Source organism: Anomaloglossus baeobatrachus, chromosome 2 (assembly GCF_048569485.1).
Source record: "Anomaloglossus baeobatrachus isolate aAnoBae1 chromosome 2, aAnoBae1.hap1, whole genome shotgun sequence".
Classification (NCBI taxonomy): Eukaryota; Metazoa; Chordata; class Amphibia; order Anura; family Aromobatidae; genus Anomaloglossus; species Anomaloglossus baeobatrachus.
Genome location: NC_134354.1, coordinates 180300576 through 180323466, shown reverse-complemented (window position 1 = coordinate 180323466; position 22891 = coordinate 180300576). Strand labels below are relative to the sequence as shown.

General features: G+C 43.5%; 1 protein-coding gene across 4 annotated transcripts in view; it reads left to right on the top strand.

Annotated features, from left to right (window-relative positions):
• LOC142288327 (uncharacterized) overlaps window positions 1–22891 on the top strand; it is a 936281-nt gene that overhangs the window by 213784 nt on the left and 699606 nt on the right. The gene's annotated exons all lie outside the window — the stretch shown is intronic.

The window sequence follows — 22891 nt, the reverse complement described above, 5'->3', positions numbered from 1 at the left end:
GTGGAAATCTGTGTTTTGGTCTGATGAGATCCAACCACCATCTTTGGACCCAAGCACCGTGTCTTTGTACAAAAGGTGAACGGATGGACTCTACATGGCTGGTTCCCACCGTGAAGCATGAAGGAGGAGGTGTGATGGTGTGGGGGTGCTTTGCTGGTGACACTGTTGGGGATTTATTCAAAATTGAAGGCATACAGAACCAGCATGCTTACAGCAGCATCTTGCAGCGGCGTGCTATTCCATCCGGTTTGCGTTTAGTTGGACCATCATTTATTTTTCAACAGGACAATGACCCCAAACACATCTCCAGGCATGTAAGGGCTATTTGACTAAGAAGGAGAGTGATGGGGTGCTACGCTAGATGACCTGGCCTCCACATTCACCAGACCTGAACCGAATCGAGATGGTTTGGGGTGAGCTGGACCGCAGAGTGAAGGCAAAAGGGCCAACAAGTGCTAAGCATCTCTGGGAACTCCTTCAAGACTGTTGGAAAACCATTTCCGGTGACTACCTCTTGAAGCTCATAAAGAGAATGCCAAGACTGTGCAAAGCAGTAATCAAAGCAAAAGGTGGCTACTTTGAAGAATCTAGAATATAAGACATATTTTCAGTTGTTTCACACTTTTTTAAGTATTTCATTCCACATGTTTTAATTCATAGCTTTGATGCCTTCAATGTGAATCTACAATTTTCAGAGTCCTGAAAATAAAGAAAACTCTTTGAATGAGAAGGTGTATCCAAACTTTTGGTCTGTACTGTGTATATATATATATATATATATATATATATATATATATGTGTATATATATATATATATATATATATACAGTTAGGTCCAGAAATATTTGGACAGTGACACAATTTTCGCGAGTTGGGCTCTGCATGCCACCACATTGGATTTGAAATGAAATCTCTACAACAGAATTCAAGTGCAGATTGTAACGTTTAATTTGAAGGTTTGAACAAAAATATCTGATAGAAATTGTAGGAATTGTACACATTTCTTTACAAACACTCCACATTTTAGGAGGTCAAAAGTAATTGGACAAATAAACCAAACCCAAAAAAAAATTTTTATTTTCAATATTTTGTTGCGAATCCTTTGAAGGCAATCACTGCCTTAAGTCTGGAACCCATGGACATCACCAAACGCTGGGTTTCCTCCTTCTTAATGCTTTGCCAGGCCTTTACAGCCGCAGCCTTCAGGTCTTGCTTGTTTGTGGGTCTTTCTGTCTTAAGTCTGGATTTGAGCAAGTGAAATGCATGCTCAATTGGGTTAAGATCTGGTGATTGACTTGGCCATTGCAGAATGTTCCACTTTTTCGCACTCATGAACTCCTGGGTAGCTTTGGCTGTATGCTTGGGGTCATTGTCCATCTGTACTATGAAGCGCCGTCCGATCAACTTTGCGGCATTTGGCTGAATCTGGGCTGAAAGTATATCCCGGTACACTTCAGAATTCATCCGGCTACTCTTGTCTGCTGTTATGTCATCAATAAACACAAGTGACCCAGTGCCATTGAAAGCCATGCATGCCCATGCCATCACGTTGCCTCCACCATGTTTTACAGAGGATGTGGTGTGCCTTGGATCATGTGCCGTTCCCTTTCTTCTCCAAACTTTTTTCTTCCCATCATTCTAGTACAGGTTGATCTTTGTCTCATCTGTCCATAGAATACTTTTCCAGAACTGAGCTGACTTCATGAGGTGTTTTTCAGCAAATTTAACTCTGGCCTGTCTATTTTTGGAATTGATGAATGGTTTGCATCTAGATGTGAACCCTTTGTATTTACTTTCATGGAGTCTTCTCTTTACTGTTGACTTAGAGACAGATACACCTACTTCACTGAGAGTGTTCTGGACTTCAGTTGATGTTGTGAACGGGTTCTTCTTCACCAAAGAAAGTATGCGGCGATCATCCCCCACTGTTGTCATCCGTGGACGCCCAGGCCTTTTTGAGTTCCCAAGCTCACCAGTCAATTCCTTTTTTCTCAGAATGTACCCGACTGTTTATTTTGCTACTCCAAGCATGTCTGCTATCTCTCTGATGGATTTTTTCTTTTTTTTCAGCCTCAGGATGTTCTGCTTCACCTCAATTGAGAGTTCCTTAGACCGCATATTGTCTGGTCACAGCAACAGCTTCCAAATGCAAAACCACACACCTGTAATCAACCCCAGACCTTTTAACTACTTCATTGATTACAGGTTAACGAGGGAGATGCCTTCAGAGTTAATTGCAGCCCTTAGAGTTCCTTGTCCAATTACTTTTGGTCCCTTGAAAAAGAGGAGGCTATGCATTACAGAGCTATGATTCCTAAACCCTTTCTCCGATTTGGATGTGAAAACTCTCATATTGCAGCTGGGAGTGTGCACTTTCAGCCCATATTATATGTATAATTGTATTTCTGAACATGTTTTTGTAAACGGCTAAAATAACAAAACTTGTGTCATTGTCCAAATATTTCTGGACCTAACTGTATATATATATACACACCGTATTTTCGGACTATAAGATGCACTTTTTTTCACCCAAATGTGGCTGCGGGAAATGAGGGTGCTGCGGGGGGGAGCGGGTCATCGGCGACACGAGCAGGCTGTGGCAGCCTGCCGTGACCACGTGGGCCCACTCATTTCATATGCACACCCATCCTCCCGCCCATCATCCCTCAGCGCTGAAACCGGTGCTGACAGGTGGGCGGGATAATGGGCGCACATAATGGTGCGCGCATAATTAACAGCCGGCCCACATGATCACCCCTGGCAACTACAGCCTGGAGTTTCACTGCCCCCCGCGCATCATCATCAGCGCAGGGTGCAGTGAATCAGTATATTCACCCGTCACCGTTTGTCTGCAGCATCACGATCTCCTCCTGTCTGTGCCGGCCGGCTGATCTGTGTGTAGAGAGCGGTAAGCACAGCGATGACGTCATCGCTGTGCGCAGCACTAGTCTCCACACAAGTCAGCTGTCAGTCAGACAGGAGGACGAGCGATGCTGCAGACAACGGTGACGGCTCCACACTTCAGCAGTGCTGCTGCCGGCACTAACAGGAGGAGGAGCGATGCTGCAGAGAGTGAGGAAAGGTGAGTATAAACGTTTACTTTTTTGTGTGCCACAGGATACAGGCCATATAGCAGGATAGATGGGGGTATATATCAGGATGGATGGGGGTATATATCAGGATGGCAGTATATAGCAGGATGGGGGTATATAGCAAGATGGGGGTATATAGTAGGGTGGCGGTATATAGCAGGATGGGGCATATTCCAGGATGGCAGTATATAGCAGGATGGCAGTATATAGCAGCATGGAGGTATATAGCAGGATGGCAGTATATAGCAGGATGAGGGCATATACCAGGATGGCGGTATATAGCAGGATGGCAGTATATAGCAGGATGGCAGTATATAGCAGGATAAGGGCATACCAGGATGGCGCTATGTAGCAGGATGGAGGCTATACCATGATGGCGGTATATAGCAGGATGGGAATATATACCAGGATGGAGTACATATATACAAGGATGGGGATCATATGCAAGGCTGGAGGATAATTACCAGGATTGGGTACCTTAGTAGAGAATTTGGGGACATTACCCCCATAACAGTGTCAGCAACAGATCCTCGCCCCATAACAGTGTGTCATGACCACATTTTGTGCTTAAAATTTTATTTTCCTATTATCCTTCTCTAAAACCCGGGTGCGTCTTATAGTCCGGTGCCTCTTATAGTTCGAAAAATACGGTGTGTGTGTATGTATGTATATATATATATATATATATATATATATATATATATATATATATATATATACAGTCATACGAAAAAGTTTGGGCACCCCTATTAATGTTAACCTTTTTTCTTTGTAACAATTTGGGTTTTTGCAACAGCTATTTCAGTTTCATATATCTAATAACTGATGGACTGAGTAATATTTCTGAATTGAAATGTAGTTTATTGTACTAACAGAAAATGTGCAATCTGCATTTAAACTAAATTTGACAGGTGCACAGGTGCATAAGTATGGGCACCTCAACATAAAAGTGACATTAGTATTTTGTTGATCCTCCTTTTGCAAAAATAACAGCCTCTAGTCGCTTTCTGTAGCTTTTAATGAGTTCCTGGATCCTGGATGAAGGTATTTTTGACCATTCCTGTTTACAAAACAATTCCAGTTCAGTTAAGTTTGATGGTCGCCAAGCATGGACAGCACGCTTCAAATCATCCCACAGATTTTCAATGATATTTAGGTCTGGGGACTGGGGTGGCCATTCCAGAACATTGTAATTGTTCCTCTGCATGAATGCCTGAGTAGATTTGGAGTGGTGTTTTGGATCATTGTCTTGCTGAAATATCCATCCCCTGCGTAACTTCAACTTCGTCACTGATTCTTGCACATTATTGTCAAGAATCAGCTGATACTGAGTTGAATCCATGCGACCCTCAACTTTAACAAGATTTCCGATGCCAGCATTGGCCGCACAGCCCCAAAGCATGATGGAATCTCCACCAAATTTTACTGTGTGTAGCAAGTGCTTTTCTTGGAATGCCATGTTGTTTTGCCTCCATGCATAACGCCTTTTTGTATGAGCAAACAACTCAATCTTTGTTTCATCAGTCCACAGGACCTTCTTCCAAAATGTAACTGGCTTGTCCAAATGTGCTTTTGCATACCTCAGGTGACTCTGTTTGTGGCGTGCTTGCAGAAACGGCTTCTTTCGCATCACTCTCCCATACAGCTTCTCCTTGTGCAACGTGCGCTGTATTGTTGACCGATGCACATTGACACCATCTGCAGTAAGATGATGCTGCAGGTCTTTGGTGGTCGTCTGTGGATTCTCCTTGACTGTTCTCACCATTCTTCTTCTCTGCCTTTCTGATATTTTTCTTGGCCTGCCACTTCTGGGCTTAACAAGAACTGTACCTGTGTTCTTCCATTTCCTTACTTTGATCCTCACAGTGGAAACTGACAGTTTAAATCTCTGAGACAACTTTTTGTATCCTTCCCCTGAACAACTATGTTGAATAATCTTTGTTTTCAGATCATTTGAGAGTTGTTTTGAGGAGCCCATGATGCCAGTCTTCATGGGAGATTCAAATAGGAGAACTTGCAAGTGGCCACCTTAAGTACCTTTTCTCATGATTGGATACACCTGCCTATGAAGTTCAAAGCTCAATGAGGTTACAAAACCAATTTAGTGCTTTAGTAAGTCAGTAAAAAGTAGTTAGGAGTGTTCAAATCAAGAAATCGATAAGGGTGCCCATACTTATGCACCTGTCAAATTTAATTTAAATGCAGATTGCACATTTTCTGTTAGTACAATAAACCTCATTTCAATCCAGAAATATTACTTTGTCCATCATTTATTAGATATATGAAACTGAAATAGCTGTTGCAAAAACCCAAATTGTTATAATGAAAAAAGGTTAACATTAATAGGGGTACCCAAACTTTTTCATATGACTGTATATTGTATTTACTACTACTGGTTGCTAAAGGGAGTAAGCAGTATTTCACACCCACAGTCTGAGAGTATTAATTTCACACCTCTGCAGAATTAATCTTACAGCAAAGCTTCCAAAGCAATTTATTTTTTCTATCTGCTGCATTAAAATCATTCAATGTCATTCACAGCGCCACCTTATTCATCAAAATAGTCTTTCTAGGAAATGCAGATTATTATGCCTTTGCCATGCAAATTTCTCACCTGCATGTGTGAGTAAAGCACAGTGTGTCATGTATGAATAGTGTTCTAAGAAGGGAATAGAAATTGAACTTATGCAGTTCCTAAAAAAAAGTAAATCCTTTGGAATTAAATGGAATTTAAAGGGAATCTGTCAGCAGGATTTTGTTACCACATCTGGAGAGCAGCATAATGTAGAATCAGAGACCCTGATTCCAGCAATGCGTCACTTACTGAGCTGTTTACTGTCATTTTGATAAAATCAGTGTTTTATTTGCCGCAGTCTAGCAGTTATTTGAATGTGAAGCTTTATATCCCTATCCACCACAATTGTTGGTAGGTTTTTATCCATGTAAAGTGTACATAGAAAGCTGCCAATTGGGCGGGGTTATGCAGAGCACATGAATATGCCGGACTACCTGGCTCACGCCAAGTAGTCCTCTAATGATCATTTCCTGCTGATTAAACAATGATTTTATCAAAATTACACTAAGCAGCCCTGTATGTGACACATAACTAGAATCAGGGTCGCTGTCTCTACATTATGATGCTCTTGGATTAGGTAGCAAAAACCTGATGACAGATTCCCTTTAAAGGAATTTAGCATTCATTACTAATACAATGTTGTCTGATTTGTTAAGTTTATTAAAAAAAACACAATCGAAGTAATAGCACACAGTTGAGCTGTTCATGACTTTTATTTAGGACAATGATTAAATATCGGCATTGTAGGGAGAAAACTAAAACTAATTGAACCTGTGCATAAATGACTTCAAGAACTAATTGGGAAAAGATGTTTCACTTACGGATTTAAAATTGAAACTGTGGGTTTCACAGGTGGTTGGCCTATTAATAAAAGGAATACAAATCCTGATTCTTGACAAATCTATTTTTCCCATGAAAAATTGGTTGGTGAGAACCATGATAACCACTTTAGAAATCCTCAGAAGATGTGTTCTAGTGCTGCAAGAGGAAGGAAAAAGCTACAAAAGCTAAAGACCTGGGTATATACTGTATCAAGCAGAAATTGCACAAATTCTTTATTGGATTGTTGTTACTTTCTTGATCACTTCAAGAGCACAACAGGCAATTCTTAAAAAGGCAAAAAAGTGTCAAACGGTGAGAACATAAGACAGCAGTGCGTTTTGATGTGTTTTATTGCCAGAAAATGCAGATTTGGTGCAGGAATTTGGTAGAAAAATTTCTCGAGGCAAAAAACCCCACTGTTTTCTGCTAGGAGATGCAGTTCTCAGTGAACTGAATGAGTTCACCTGAGGGGAGCTCACTAAGTTTAATGAGTTCCCCTGAGGTGAGTTTTTCTGCGGTCACAGGTGGGGTACCTTGGGGACCTCAAGCTGTGACTAGAGGTAAACTCAATGACGTCACCGCTCACTGCTGTGACTTAGTCAGTGTCTGCCTAAAGCTACAGCGAGCAGTCATGTTTTTCCAATGCTGCGACTTCAGTATGTAGCAGAGCCGGGATTGTTGTGGGACCCCATGTGGATTATGTCGGACCTGGGTGTTTGTGGGGTTAATAAATTGGAGAAAGAGTGTAGTTTTTTGTATTTTATTAAAAATAAAGGATTTTTTCAGTGTTTGTGTTTTATTTCATTTCACTTACAGGATTAGTAATGAGGGGTCTCACAAATGCCTACCTATTAGTAATCTAGGGCTTAGTGGCAGCTTTGAGCTGTCATTAACCCCTAATATTATTCCGATTGCCGTCGTACCATGGCAATCGAGATGAACCTGGTAAAGCACCGGAATTGTCGAATCTAATGGATGCGACAATTCTGGGCGGCTGCAGGCTACTATTTTAAAAACGGGGGGGCGATATCCATGAGCCTACGCAGCCTGAGAATACCAGCCCCTAGCTGTCGGCTTTATCATGGCTCGGTATCAAAATTGGCGGGGTAGGGGGAATGCACACCAATTTTATTAAATTATTTATTTAAATAAAAATAATTTTAAAAAGCCGCATGGGATCCCTCTTATTTTGATACACAGCCAAGATAAGCAGATGGCTGGAGCCTGTAGCCATCTGCTTTATCTGCGCTGGGGATAACAGTATACGGGTACCGTACACCATTTTTAAAATGTATTTATTTTTACACCACTATAGGTATGGGGATAGTGTGTGTGATTCGAACCAATCACAGACACTGTCTCTCAGTGTGGGGGCTCAGTCTGACTGCAGCCAATCACAGACGCCGGGACTGACGGTGGGCGGGAATAAGCAGACCCGAAAGTAGTGTTACAGCCGTGCAGAAGGTTGGTAAGTATAACTATTCTGCTGTATTTCTTATTTTTTTTCTTTTTTTATTTCTATCATTATCTGGATGTCTGAACACAAACAGTAACAGATTTCCCTGAGATGTCTGTGTTTGGGGTCCATGCATGGATACTAGGTGTCAAAATACCTTATTGCAGAATGTAGACAGCTGCCCATGACCTTACACTGCTCTCCAAATTTAGCTTTAGATATGAATTAAGAATAAAACTTGACTGAAAGTCAGAGGAATTTACCTAAAAGGAATCTGTCAGTAGATTTTTGCTACTTCAACTGAGAGCAGCATAATGTAGACAAAGAGACTCCAAATCCATTGATGTATTACAGTTTAATGGGTGAAGCAGTTCTAATACAGAGTTTTTCGATTTAGCAATGCAGTAGAGCTGAGAAAACTGCCCCACCATTGTTATGATTAAGTGGCATGCTCGCCCTGAAACGCGTAACTGCAACTGGTATTTGACATTTTTTTCAAATGAAATTGCAAACTACATTTTTTTTTAAATAAAAGTTTATTTTTTAGATATGCTGGACTTTACTTCATATTGGACTATTGCCCCTGCCCACACCAGGTTCTCTATATACAATCTCTGTAGGCAGTAAACTGCTGATCACATCAGGGGGTGCGCTGGACTAGCTGAGCACAAATATTGCTGGTAAGCAACAGCATGGACCTTGATAAGAGAGCTATTGCTGAAATCTCTGTGCTAACTCCTACAGCATGCTGTCTTCAGATTACATAGCAAAAACCTGCTGAAAAGTTCTCTTTAAAAGAGGATAAATGATACCTTGTTTATTGGTGGGCAACCAAATCTGGGACCTGCATTGAGTGAAAGAATTGGGAACTTTTGTCCTCATTAAAATGGAAAGTAGTGTGCATGTTCTACAGCTACTCCTTTCATTCCCTATGAGGCTGATTGTCTTTTTCTGACAGCTGAATAGAAAATGAATGGAGTAGTGGCCAGGTGTTTGATCTCCCTCTTCATTTTGCAACAGGGTTAAAATTTCCCCATTTTGACTATCAATTCGGTTCCCATTGTTGGGAGAATCGATTTACAAGACTCTGCTCCATCAGCCATGACAGTAATCCGTGACCACTTGATGCAAGATCTGCAAATCTCTTTTTATCTCCCAGTATTGAGTAGCTGTTCTGGCACCATATCATCATTGCGGTGTGATGTCCTCACAACTTCGCTCCGACCCAATTAATTAAAAGAAGAGCTGGATTACTGACCAGGCCGTTGGCCTTCTGTTCTGTGAATTTTCTTGTCTCTATCACCTACAGATTAGCAACATATTATCTATCCTTTAAATAGGTGATATTTTGTGTTCAATGGAGAATACCTTTAAGTGTGCCACCACACTTAGCTTTACTTTGCTTTACTGGCCAATACACAAAATGTAACAGATCATGCAGTCAGGCTCTGATTCATGTTGCCATGGTTTGGTAAGCATAAATGACAGGTTCCTTTTAGGCCTAAAACACACTTCCGCAAAAAAAAATGTCCGTATGACACGGACCGTTTTTCGGGTCCGTGTTCCGTATTTTTGGGGAGTTTCTCCGGTACGTATGGCATCCGTGTGATGGCGTATGCGAGCCGTGTGTGCATGTTGAATGTCCATTTTGACATAAAATACGTACGTGTGCTGTCCGTGTGCTGTCCGTTTTTAAAGGCCCGCATTCTTACCCAATTAACGATTTTAATCATTCATCATGAGATCCTGGTGTTGTTGTTTGCTTTCAAATGACCTGATAGATTGGTAACAAGTGTTTCAAATTTTGTGATGAAAAACTGACACGGACGATACGTGCTGAACACGGACATACTCCGTGTGCGGTCCGTGCAGGCACGGACCCATAGACTAAAGCGGGTCCGTGCCTGCGTGTTGCCGGCCAAAAACGGACATGTCTTCCGTGTAGAAAAGCGCACACACGTACTTACCACACGGACACACGTTCCGTGTGATTTTACGTGCGTGTGACATCCAACATTGAATAACATGGGTCTCCGTGTGTACGTGTCTCCGGTACGTGCAAATACGTACCGCACACGTACGAAAAAAAACGGATGTGTGTTGTGGGTCTTAAGGGGAGTCTGTCACCCCTATGACTCCAATTAAACTGCTAGTGCAGTAAAATACTACTAAAGATCCTACAAAGACAGTTACGACTTTATTTTGACAAAGAACTGCCAGAGGAACAAGCAGGATTTAGAAATGGCAGAGGAAGAAGAGATGTAATTGATAACATTAGATGGATAGAAAAGGCCAAAGAATATAACAAGGCGTTCTATTTTCTCTTAATTGATTACAGCAAAGCCTTTGACTGTGTTGATCAACAGAAACTTTGGAATACCATGAAGGATATGGGTGTGCCGAACCCTCTGATCAGCCTCATTAAGAGCTTTTACATACACAAAGAAGCAGCAGGCTGAACGGAACATGTTAGCATGGCATAGGTCAAAGTAGAGCGAGGTGTCAGACAAGGCTGCATCCGGTCATCATTTCTCTTCAATTTATATGCAGAAGCTATTTTTAGGAAGTTTGGACTTGCTTAAAAAGAAGTAATCAAAATTGCTGAATGTATCATCAACAATCTTAGATACGCAGACAATACAACATTGATAGCAACAAGCGTAAATGGAATGAAGGACTTATTATGGAGTGTCAAAAGATGGAAAGCTTGAACATGGGACTCTACTCAATACAAACAAGACAAAGATATTGATTACTGCCAGAGACGACCAGGACACATTTGAGATGGATGGCAACAAACTGAAAGTTATAAAATACTTCAACCTACTTGGATAACTGGTCACTCAAGGTGCAGCAACGACACCAGAAGTCAATAAGAGAATAGCTATGGGAAAATCAATAATAAAATACCTGGGCAAGGTCTTCAAATTGAGAAACATTTTACTGGTGACAAAGACATGGCTCATACATAGTCTGGTCTTTTCTGTGGTAACAAATGGATGCGAAACCTGGACAATAAAGGAACAAGATATAAGTAGAATCAACCCCTTTGAAATGCGATGCATTGAAGAGTCTTATCAATACAATGTATGGCAAAAAGAACAAACAAATCAATTTTGGAACACATCAAGCCAGACATGTCACTCAAAGCAAGGATCACCAAGATACAACTTCCCTACTTTGGGCACATCATACGAAGAGCGCAATCACTGGAGAATAACATCATGGTAAGATGAATACAGGGAACAAGGCACAGAGGAAGACCAGCAACCTGCTAGCTTGATATTTTCAAGAAAATAGTGGAGAAGACCCTGGTTGACCTATCTGAGATCAAGCTGAAGGCCATTAAATAATAATAATAATAACTGTCATATAAGGGACTTAACCTCTATGAAAATCATTTCTATACTATAGATGTTACTGATTTTGCTGTCCAGAAAAAAAAAAGGTTGAACTCTCTTCCCACCTCTCATCCATCATATTTTTTACAAAATACAGCATTCTCCAAGATGACGATTTCTCAGTGATTTGTAAACTTTATTTGGCAAATCAATCAAAGAAAAGATATTATCATGTGACTTTCTAATTTATTATACTCTTCGACATCCTTCAATATGGCTTCTGTCCACACCACTGCACTGAAACAGTCCTAAACAAAGTTACAAATGACCTTCTAACTGTCAAAACTAATAGACAATTCACTATACGCTGTCTCTTATGCCGGTCCTTTTCCTCCGACTCAGTTGACCACTTCCTTCTACTATAAATCCTCTCTTCCCCTGGCATAAAAAATCTTTCCCTTTCCTGGACCTCATCATACTTCTGTTACTCTCCCTCAACGCTCTGTCCTGGGACCCATACTCTTCTCCATCTATACCTTTGTCCTGTGACAGCTCATAAAACCATATTGCTTCCAGTACCACCTATATGATGATGACATTAAAATCTTCCTTTCAGGCCTAGATGACGCCTTTCTGCTACCCAGAGTGTCTATCAGTCATATGGTCTTTCTTCTCGTCTTGCTTTCTAAAACTCAATGTGGACAAAACTGAACTCCTTATCTTTTGTCCATTTCACTCAACACCCCTATCATAACTCTCCATCACAGTATACGACATTACATTTTTCCCTGTATCACAAATCCGCACCCTAAGGCTATGTGCGCACGTTGCGTACTAGCCCTGCAGAAATTTCTGCAGCGATCTGAAGAGCACACGTGCGCTTTAAATCGCTGCAGAAAATGTCCGTAGAGAAAAAAAAAAAGCCGATTCCATGCGCTCTGCCTGCAGCTCCTGCCATAGACAGAGCAGGGACTGCCGGCAAAGCGCACGGAAGAAGTGACATGTCACTTCTTAGAACGTAACGCTTCGGGCAGCAGCCGAAGCGCTGCGCTCTAAGACGCCACGTGCGCACGGCTCCTGCACAATCTCCATAGACTGTGCAGGGGACGCAGGACGCATGCAGTTACGCTGCGCTACAAAGCGCAGCGTAACTGCATGTATTTACGCAACGTGCGCACATAGCCTAAGGCCTTTTCCACATTTCCGTGTTTCCAATACGTATGGAAAAAACATCCTGGCCCTAAAAAACTTCCTAGCAGCGGGAGCATGCGCCAAGTTCGATGCAAGTCTCAGCTGGGTCGATCTCCTTCCAAGCATAACTCCAAACTGTTAAAGAGTGGGCACAACCCAGGTCACTGAACGCCTTGCGACGTTTCCTTGGGTTTGTCCACTACTATAGTAAATGTATTACATTTTCTCCAAGATTGCCAAACCACTTACTAACTTGATCAAGAAATGGGCAGATGTAGCTAACTGAAAGCCAGAGGTCATCCGTGTCTTCATGGAATTAAAGGAGCTTTTCCAAACTGACCCTGTATTAGTCCAGCCTGACTAAGAACATCTTTTTATAGTGGAAGTTGATGCCTCAGAAACTGGAGTGGGAGCTGTTTTTGTCATAGGGTACACTGTCTATCATTCAAATCTGCATGTATGCCTTCTTTTCATGAAAGTTTTTGTCTGCCTATGATATTGGCAATCGTGGATTGTTGACAATCAAATGGGACTCTTGAGGAATGGCTCCACTGCCTTGAAGGTGCCAAACATAAGGTCACAGTTATTACTAACCCAAAAAACTTGACGTATCTTGAGTCAACCAAGGCACTACATCATAGGCAAGCTAAATGGGCCTTGTTCTTCTTTAAATTTGATTTTGTAGTGACATTTAGACCTGGAACAATAAACAGGAAAACTGATGCTCGCTTCTGAAGTTTCTGCCCATCCCAAACCACGGACTCAGAACAAGTCCCCATTCTAGCTGAGGGTATATTTGTATCTGCAGTCTTTCTAGATCTTATTGAGCAGATTCGAAAAAAATCAAGAATTAGCAATACTTCTTCTCAAAAATGATATATGCCTCCACAGTTTCGTCTACCAGTGCTCGAGGAGTCTCATTATTCTGTCCCTGCAGATCACCATGGGATTATCAATACAATACAATTAATTGCCAGTAATTTTTGGAGGCCAACTATTGTTCGAGATTGTGGAGAATATGTTAATGCATGTGAAATTTGTGCCCAGAGAAAAACTCCCCGAACCTTTACCCACTCCATGGATTTCATTGCTAATCTCTCACCCTCAGAAGTCAAAACTGTAATTTGGGTAGTGGTGGATAGATTTAGCAAACAATGTAATTTTATTCTTTTGCCTGTGTTGCCAAACTCCCAAACTTGAAGTTAATTGTTTATCAAACACATTGTACATTTACATGGGATTCTGGAAAATATTGTTTCCTATAGAGGAACTCGATTTGGAGGGTGGTCTGTAGTAAAACTAAAATTAAATTGCCTTTTCATCAGCTTATCACCCAGAGACCAGTGGTCAGACTGAACATACTATCCAAACATTTGATCAATTTCTTCAGTATTATGTCTCTGGCCATCAGTCTGTGCAACGCCGGTGTCTCTGCACTGCATGCTTCTTATTCTTCACAGGGACACCAAAGTACTTACCGCCACAGTTACACACGCGTACCATCTGTTCCTAGTCCCTCCACAGTTCCCAGTTCCCAGGGCTTGTAGTTTCCTGGCAAAGCGCTTCTGACGTGTGCGCGCTTCCTGCTTTTTATAGGGGCAGCATGCGCACTCCAAAACCCGTCCCCAACCTATTGCTGGAAGCCTCATTGTATTTAAGGTACCTTCCCCTTCAGGAAGGTGCCTGAGCAATAAGTTCCTCTTGTTAAACTGTTGCTCCAGTCGTGTTTCAGTACCCATCTAGCCTGTGTTCCAGTACTCATCCCATATGTGTACCATACCCAGCCAGCCTGTGACTCTGTATCTGAACCTGTTCAGCATTCTTGAACCCATCCTTGTGTATCAGTACCAGATCTGTGACCTGGAACCTGTCTTGTCTACCTGTACCCCTACTTCTTTATGTACCTTAACTTGAACCCATCCTTCCTTTTCCTGAACCGATACTCATCCAGTCTGCACCAGAACCTGAACCTATCCTATCTGACTCCTGCCTGTGGTTCAGAAACCATCTCACCTGCTTCCAATCCAGACTCCAGCCTGTAGTTTTGATTCCGTCTAGCTAGCCAGTGGCTAGGACTCCTGCTGCCAGTCCAGACTCCAGCCTGGACGGTTCAGACTTCAGACCAGGGGATGGTCTTTGAGTATTACCTAGCGGCTACCTTCAGCACAAACCTAACCTCACCTCTAGAGCCTCTAGATAAGACTAGGTTACCACTTACTTGTGCTCCTTCAGGTTAAGCCCAACTCTGTGGCGCAATGGGTGCACTCCCTCACTTCCATTGCATGCCCTCACCCATGGACCTAACAGTTTGTTCAGGCCATAGATCCTGTTGACTTCACCATTCCGCACTTGTCCAAAATTTACCATGAGATGTCTCACCTACAGGAAAAGCAAGGACAAATCCTGACCCTCCTAAAGGTGGTGAATGTCTGCCTGAATGCTCCTGCACTGACCGTATCCGTGCCCAATCTTTCTGCTCTAACCACGATTCGATGGTGACCCAAAGCAATGCCGAGGGATCATCAACCAGTGCAAGCTGCAGTTTGAACTACTGGCCCACCTGTTTTCTTCAGACAGGGCCAAAGTAGTATTTCTAATGTCCCACCTTGGGGGAGAGGTTCTCGCCTGGGTCAACCCCTTGTGGGAGAGGGGAGACATTGTCACCTCAGACATCCAGTTCTTCCTGGGGGTCTTCTGCAAGGTCTTTAATCCAGCATCCTCCTGTCTGCGTCTGTGTCACAATAGGGTATTCACACTGTGGGTAAATATGCAGTCCAATTCTGCACCATTTCCTCTGAAATAGGATGGAATAATGAGGTGCTGTTACCTGCCTTTTGGGAAGGTCTGTCATGAAGGCCCCGCTACTCAGGATGCTCTAATTTCTTTGGTTACCGGGTCTTTCTCAGGTTCCAGAAATGGTCCAGAGAGTTGATGTGTGAATGAAAACCAATGTGCCTGGCTCCACCCCTCTATAATCTGCTATCTTCCCAATCTCCAGCTCCTGCTACCGCTCCAGAACCAATGTAGGTCAAACATGTCAAGCTGACAGAGAAACTACAAGAATATCTTCATGCCAAGGGACTGTGCTTTTACTGCGGAAGTACAATACTCTTTATCTGTTCATTTCCCATGCGTCGACACTTTCTAGCCTACGGCTGGTAGGAGAGGTTGCCCTGGGCGAAGTTAATTCCTCTCCCTGCTGACTGTCTTTGTCCATATTGTGTGATGATATCCAGTTCTGCAAAATGGCTCTTGTTTATGCTAAGTCAGCAGGAAATTTCGTGCAGCAAGCCGTTGTGGATTGGTATTGGATTCCTGTTTAACCCCTCCAAAGTGTTTTGCTAGTGTCGTCCGTCAATGGAAAACCCTTATCTGAACACATACACTTTGTCTACTTTCTGGTGCATCCAAACCTATCTCGCCCACTCCTCCTGTGACTGCTTTGTCTCTGTACTTACAAACCCCTTCTTGACTGTAAATCCGGATAGGTGCTTCGTTGTGGGCAGTATTACCTTGAGGGGTACCTGGTCAGTGTTCATCCATCCCGGTCTTCTGAGGTACTACCCTGCCTTCCAGGCTTGCTTCCTGCCTGTTGGTCAGGTGCGGATGTCTGCAACAAGAAGGAGAAATCCCAGCATGTCTTTGTGTCCACCGAGATGGGTTCTTTGGCTTCTGTGGATTTGTCCCAAGTTCCCCAAGGAAGGACTTTTGTGTCAGAGTCTGATATGAAGCAAATCTTGTTATGGGGTTACCTTTCCAAATTAGCCAGCCAAGATGGGCAAAGAAAGACTATTCAACTCATCACAGTACCGGTGGCCCTCCATGCAGAAGTAAATTCTGAAATTTGTTTCTGCCTGTCCTTCATGTGCTCATAATATGACTCCCATGCAATGACCATCTGGCCTTCTCCTTCCACCGCCTGTACCTACACCTGTGAGCTCTGAGGATAATTTGAGGTAAACAATATCTTGGCCACAAAGAAAGTGAAAGGTAAGACGCTATTCCTAGTTGACTGGAAGGGGTTTGGTCCTGCAGAGAGATCATTGTCGACCAGGGAGAATATTCATGTCCAATTTCTTCTGAAGAGATTTCTTTCTGGCGTGGATAAGAGGGGGCGTAAGGAGGGGATACTGTAACACCGGCATCCCTGCACTGCCCCACTTCTCCCTCCTGGCAGGGATGCCAATGCACTCTCCACCGTGGTCACACACATGTCCTATCTCTTCCGGTTTCCGCCGTGATTCCCAGCTCCCAGGGCACGCTTTGTTCTCCTGTCAACACGGGGAGGGTGCACACGCTCCCTGCTTTTTAATGATGCAGCACGCGCACTCCAAAAGTCTTATCCAGCCTATTGCTGGGAGCCTCAGTGTATTTAAGGTTTTCTTGTTTTTTTTGGAATAACTTTTTACCATTAGCTTAGTAAAATTTAATGTGAAAGGCAATCTGTCACCAGCTTTTTGCTACCACATCTGAGAGCAGCATATTGTAGAGAAAGATACCCTGATTCCAGTGGTGTGTGACTTACTGAGCTGTTATGAGAAAATAAATGTTTTCTCTGCTGCAGATCTAACAGTTATACAGAGCTCATGAATATCCTGGACTACCTGGCAGCAGGACAAGTAGTCCTCTAAAGCCCGCTTTACATGCTTCAATATATCTCACAATCCGTCATTGGGGTCAAGTTATAAGTGACGCACATCCGGCATCGTTTGTGAGGTATCTGTGTGTGACACCTACAGTTAGGTCCAGAAATATTTGGATAGTGACACAATTTTCGCGAGTTGGGCTCTGCATGCCACCACATTGTATTTGAAATGAAATCTCTACAACAGAATTCAAGTGCAGATTGTAACGTTTAATTTGAAGGTTTGAACAAAAATATCTGATAGAAATTGTAGGAATTGTACACATTTCTTTACAAACACTCCACATTTTAGGAGGTCAAAAGTAATTGGACAAATAAACCAAACCCAAACAAAATATTTTTATTTTCAATATTTTGTTGCGAATCCTTTGGAGGCAATCACTGCCTTAAGTCTGGAACCCATGGAAATCACCAAACGCTGGGTTTCCTCCTTCTTAATGCTTTGCCAGGCCTTTACAGCCGCAGCCTTCAGGTCTTGCTTGTTTGTGGGTCTTTACGTCTTAAGTCTGGATTTGAGCAAGTGAAATGAATGCTCAATTGGGTTAAGATCTGGTGATGGACTTGGCCATTGCAGAATGTTCTACTTTTTTGCACTCATGAACTCCTGGGTAGCTTTGGCTGTATGCTTGGGGTCATTGTCCATCTGTACTATGAAGCGCCGTCCGATCAACTTTGCAGCATTTGGCTGAATCTGGGCTGAAAGTATATCCCGGTACACTTCAGAATTCATCCGGCTACTCTTGTCTGCTGTTATGTCATCAATAAACACAAGTGACCCAGTGCCATTGAAAGCCATGCATGCCCATGCCATCACGTTGCCTCCACCATGTTTTACAGAGGATGTGGTCTGCCTTGGATCATGTGCCGTTCCCTTTCTTCTCCAAATTTTTTTCTTCCCATCATTCTGGTACAGGTTGATCTTTGTCTCATCTGTCCATAGAATACTTTTCCAGAACTGAGCTGGCTTCATGAGGTGTTTTTCAGCAAATTTACCTCTGGCCTGTCTATTTTTGGAATTGATGAATGGTTTGCATCTAGATTTGAACACTTTGTATTTATTTTCATGGAGTCTTCTCTTTACTGTTGACTTAGAGACAGATACACCTACTTCACTGAGAGTGTTCTGGACTTCAGTTGATGTTGTGAACGGGTTCTTCTTCACCAAAGAAAGTATGCGGCGATCATCCACCACTGTTGTCATCCGCGGACGCCCAGGCCTTTTTGAGTTCCCAAGCTCACCAGTCAATTCCTTTTTTCTCAGAATGTACCCGACTGTTGATTTTGCTACTCCAAGCATGTCTGCTATCTCTCTGATGGATTTTTTCTTTTTTTTCAGCCTCAGGATGTTGTGCTTCACCTCAATTGAGAGTTCCTTAGACCGCATGTTGTCTGGTCACAGCAACAGCTTCCAAATGCAAAAAAACACACCTGTAATCAACCCCAGACCTTTTAACTACTTCATTGACTACAGGTTAATGAGGGAGACGCCTTCAGAGTTAATTGCAGCCCTTAGAGTCCCTTGTCCAATTACTTTTGGTCCCTTGAAAAAGAGGAGGCTATGCATTACAGAGCTATGATTCCTAAACCCTTTCTCCGATTTGGATGTGAAAACTCTCATATTGCAGCTGGGAGTGTGGACTTTCAGCCCATATTATATATATAATTGTATTTCTGAACATGTTTTTGTAAACAGCTAAAATAACAAAACTTGTGTAACTGTCCAAATATTCCTGGACCTAACTGTACGTGCGATCAGGATTCAACGCAAAATCGTTGATCGCAAACACATCGTATCTTTGTCTAGAATTGAACGTTTTGTTGCACGAACCTAGTCAATTGAAACGTGTGACATCCCTCATACGATTTTGATGTCTGAGGCTATGTGCGCAGATGTGCGCTCTGCACCGCAGCTTAAAAAAGGTCCGCTTCAGAGCGCAGCTGAAAAGCTGTGTTCTGAAGCGCCTCACAATGTCTGTCATTCACTAATCTCTGTCAGTCGGTCACTATCTCTGTCCCTCTCTCTCTGTCCATGTCAGTCTATCCCTCTTACCCCCTCTCTCATACTCACCGATCCGACTGGTTGCCCGAGGCCGGCTGGTTTTGCCTCCAGGTCCCCTTCGTCCCAGTGCCAGTTTGGTTCTCTGGTACCTTCTTCCCCTGCATCTGTCTCTGGTAAGTGGGTCCCCGTGGTATAGAACAACTGGGGGTCCCTGTTCTGTGGTTTGTCCACTTCCGTCCGCCTGATGGTAGCATGAACCCTGTGGGGTTGGAGTCTCTGGTCCTGTCCCCGGTTCTCCTTTTGCTACTGAGTCTTCTGATTCTTTAGGGTCAGCAAGGTCCTTGATGGTCCCCTTGCTGTGCAGGTGTTAACAAGTCGGCTTGGAGCTCTTTCCTGTCCTTAGGTCCTGTTCCCCATTGGTGCATAGTTTCGGGAGTACTCCACTGTACTCCACCGGCAACTACTTCTCCTGGGTACCAAGTCATCATTAACCCGAGTCAGGACATCGCTTCGCTTCCACCTTCACTCCTCGCCTGTCTGACACTTGACTGACTACTCTCCACAGTCTTCCCCTCCCACCTGGTCAACTAGTGGACTGCATTGGCTCCACCTCTAGGCAGCCATCCATGGTCCCACCCTAACTGGGTTTCATTGTATAGGGTATTGTTGGGGAAAACTGGGATTACCTGGGTTTTTGTTGGTAATGGCACTGGGGTTCTGGGTCCCTAAGAGGATAGGCCCTACATCCTTGTGGGGATGCAGAACCTTGTAGCACCCTGATGGTTTAAGGGGCGCTACATAAGTCCTAAACAACTCTTTAAGATATTGTTAAGGTAAACATCTAAGTCTTGGGTGAATGAATAGTTGACTTGTAAATCATATTAGCTAGTGGCCCTTACCATTTAAAAAACAGCTTCCTTTAAAGATATTGTTTGTGCAATGGGCTTTCATGGGGAGTGTGGTGTTGCATCGCATTGACATTACTGCATTCTCCCTGTTTTGGTCTATGGTGCCGAGGGTCTGGGGTTGACTGAGTGGTATGTAGGGATTGCAGTCAGATCAGGAACCAAAGGCAAAGTAACATGGAGGTTGAGCAAGTTCAGGGCAGAAATGATTAATCTCCGAGGGGCACACTAAAGGGGGGCATTTATTTTTCCATACTTTTTGTGGTGTATATCTGTGGCTACCACTGTTAGGTAGAGGGGTGGTGGGGGTGGGGGTTCCTGTTGTATGTGAACTGTGGTTGGCACAGGCTCAATAAAAAGTTGTTTGCATGCCAGGAACATTTGCCCACCTATGACCTTCTTTTTGATTTGTCATCAGTAGCACTTAGATGCAAAACCAGTATGGTGTATCTGATGCACATTATTCAGATGCAGTTGACTTACACCTCATAAAAGCACTTAACAACATTCATTGTGAAGCAGTCTAATTCCTCCTATGACACGATTTCCAAATGCGGTTGATCAATGGCTCCCTAAGGTGCCGTTTCTCCCAGCAGATGGTTTTTTTCATCTCTTTAGTTGAGAATGGCAGCTTTCCTAAGATGACTTTGCCGAAAATGATGCATTACTTAATATGTGCGGCGCGTTTCCTACACTGCAGTTTTATCAGCGCGTAGGATCTTGTACTCATAGACACCATGTGCTGTAAAGCAGATCTGTAATAAACAAAATATTCTTGAGTCTATCAGTTCATTTTGTAGAAAAGAAAAAGAAATTGTGTATATTCAATAGGAACCCTGAATACAGGAAATTCTTAAAATATCCCAGCAATTCCTCTTACTTTCTTCCTTTTCTTTGAATCTATTTTGTTACATATTCCAGTGAAAACTTAGAAGTCTTTTGTGTCTCAGGAATAGAGATGAGCGAACCGGTCGCGGTTCGGCTCGAGTTCGGTTCGCCGAACTGAGGTCTCGTTCGAGTTCGGTTCGGCGAACCATTCGAACCGCATAGGAAACAATGGGAGGCAATCACAAACACATAAAAACACCTAGAAAACACCCTCAAAGGTGTCCAAAAGGTGACAAACAACTCACAAGCAACACAAACACATGGGAAAGTGACAAGAACAAATTCTCATACGAAAACAAAACAGCGTTACAAGGAAAAGAGGATGAGACACAGATATAGGCATGGCATGCCCTTCTAAAATCATGTAAAACACCGCAAGGTGACTCCAAGCGGAGTCTCCCTTTTTTCCAAAAATTGGGCCACACACACACCCACCCCTTCAGTGGCAGCACTTGTGCACACTTCACAGGTAGATTTGCATCAAGCACATTCAAAAATACGCCATCCTTAACCGTCCCCAGGATGACACCGGGGTAGGTAGCAAAGTCTTTGATGATCCCAGATCTGTTCATCTTGGATCATTGTTAGAAACACTGCAAGCAAGGGTTAGGCGGGCTTTACACATTGCAACATCGCAAGCCGATGCTGCGATGTCGCACGCGATAGTCCCCGCCCCGTTGCAGATACGATATCTTGTGATAGCTGGAGTAGCGAAAATTATCGCTACGCCAGCTTCACACGCACTCACCTGCCCTGCGACCGTCGCTCTGGCCGGCGACCCGCCTCCTTCCTAAGGGGGCGGGTCATGCGGCGTCATAGCGACGTCACACGGCAGGCGGCCAATAGCGGCGGAGGGGCGGAGATGAGCAGGATGTAAACATCCCGCCCACCTCTTTCCTTCCATATAGCCGCCGGCGGCAGGTAAGGAGATGTTCCTCGCTCCTGCGGCTTTACACACAGCGATGTGTGCTGCCGCAGGAACGCGGAACAACATCGTACCTGTCGCGGCAGCGTAATTATGAAAAAGTCGGAGCCTGCACCGATGATACGATAACGACGCTATTGCGCTCGTTAATCATATCATCTAGGATTTACACACAACGATGTCGAAAGTAACGCCGGATGTGCGTCACTTTCGATTTGACCCCACCGACATCGCACGTACGATGTTGCAACGTGCAAAGCCACCCTTACTCCAAGAAGAGTCTCCCTTTTTTTCAAAAAATTGGGCCCCACACACACCCACCCATTCAGTGGCAGCACTTGTGCCCCAGTTGTACACTTCACAGGTAGATTTGCATCAAGCACATTCAAAAATACACCATCCTTAACCGTCCCCAGGATGACACCGGGGTAGGTAGCAAAGTCTGCTGAACCATGACTTGTTCATCTTGGCTCCTTTTAAAAAACACAGCAAGCAAGGGTTACTCCAAGCGGAGTCTCCTTTTTTTCCAAAAAATGGGCCACACACACCCACCCCTTCAGTGGCAGCACTTGTGCCCCAGTTGTACACTTCACAGGTAGATTTGCATCAAGTACATTCCATATCCACAAGCATTTACTCTCCCCAGGATGACACAGGGGTAGTAAATTCCTTGTGGATCCATGACTTGTTCATTTTGATGAACGTTAGTCTGTCCACATTGTCACTGGACAGACGCGTGCGCTTATCTGTCAGCACACACCCAGCAGCACTGAAGACACGTTCAGAGACAACGCTGGCAGCTGGACACGACAAAATCTCCAAGGCGTAACTGGAGAGCTCTGGCCATTTTTCAAGATTTGAAGCCCAAAATGAGCAAGGCTCCATTTGCAAAGTCATGGCATCGATGTTCATTTGGAGATACTCCTGTATCATCCTCTCCAGCCGTTGACTATGTGTCAGACTTGTTGTCTCAGGTGGCCTTGCAAAGGATGGTCTAAAAAAAATTATGAAAAGATTCAATAAAATTGCTGTTACCAGCACCAGATACGGTG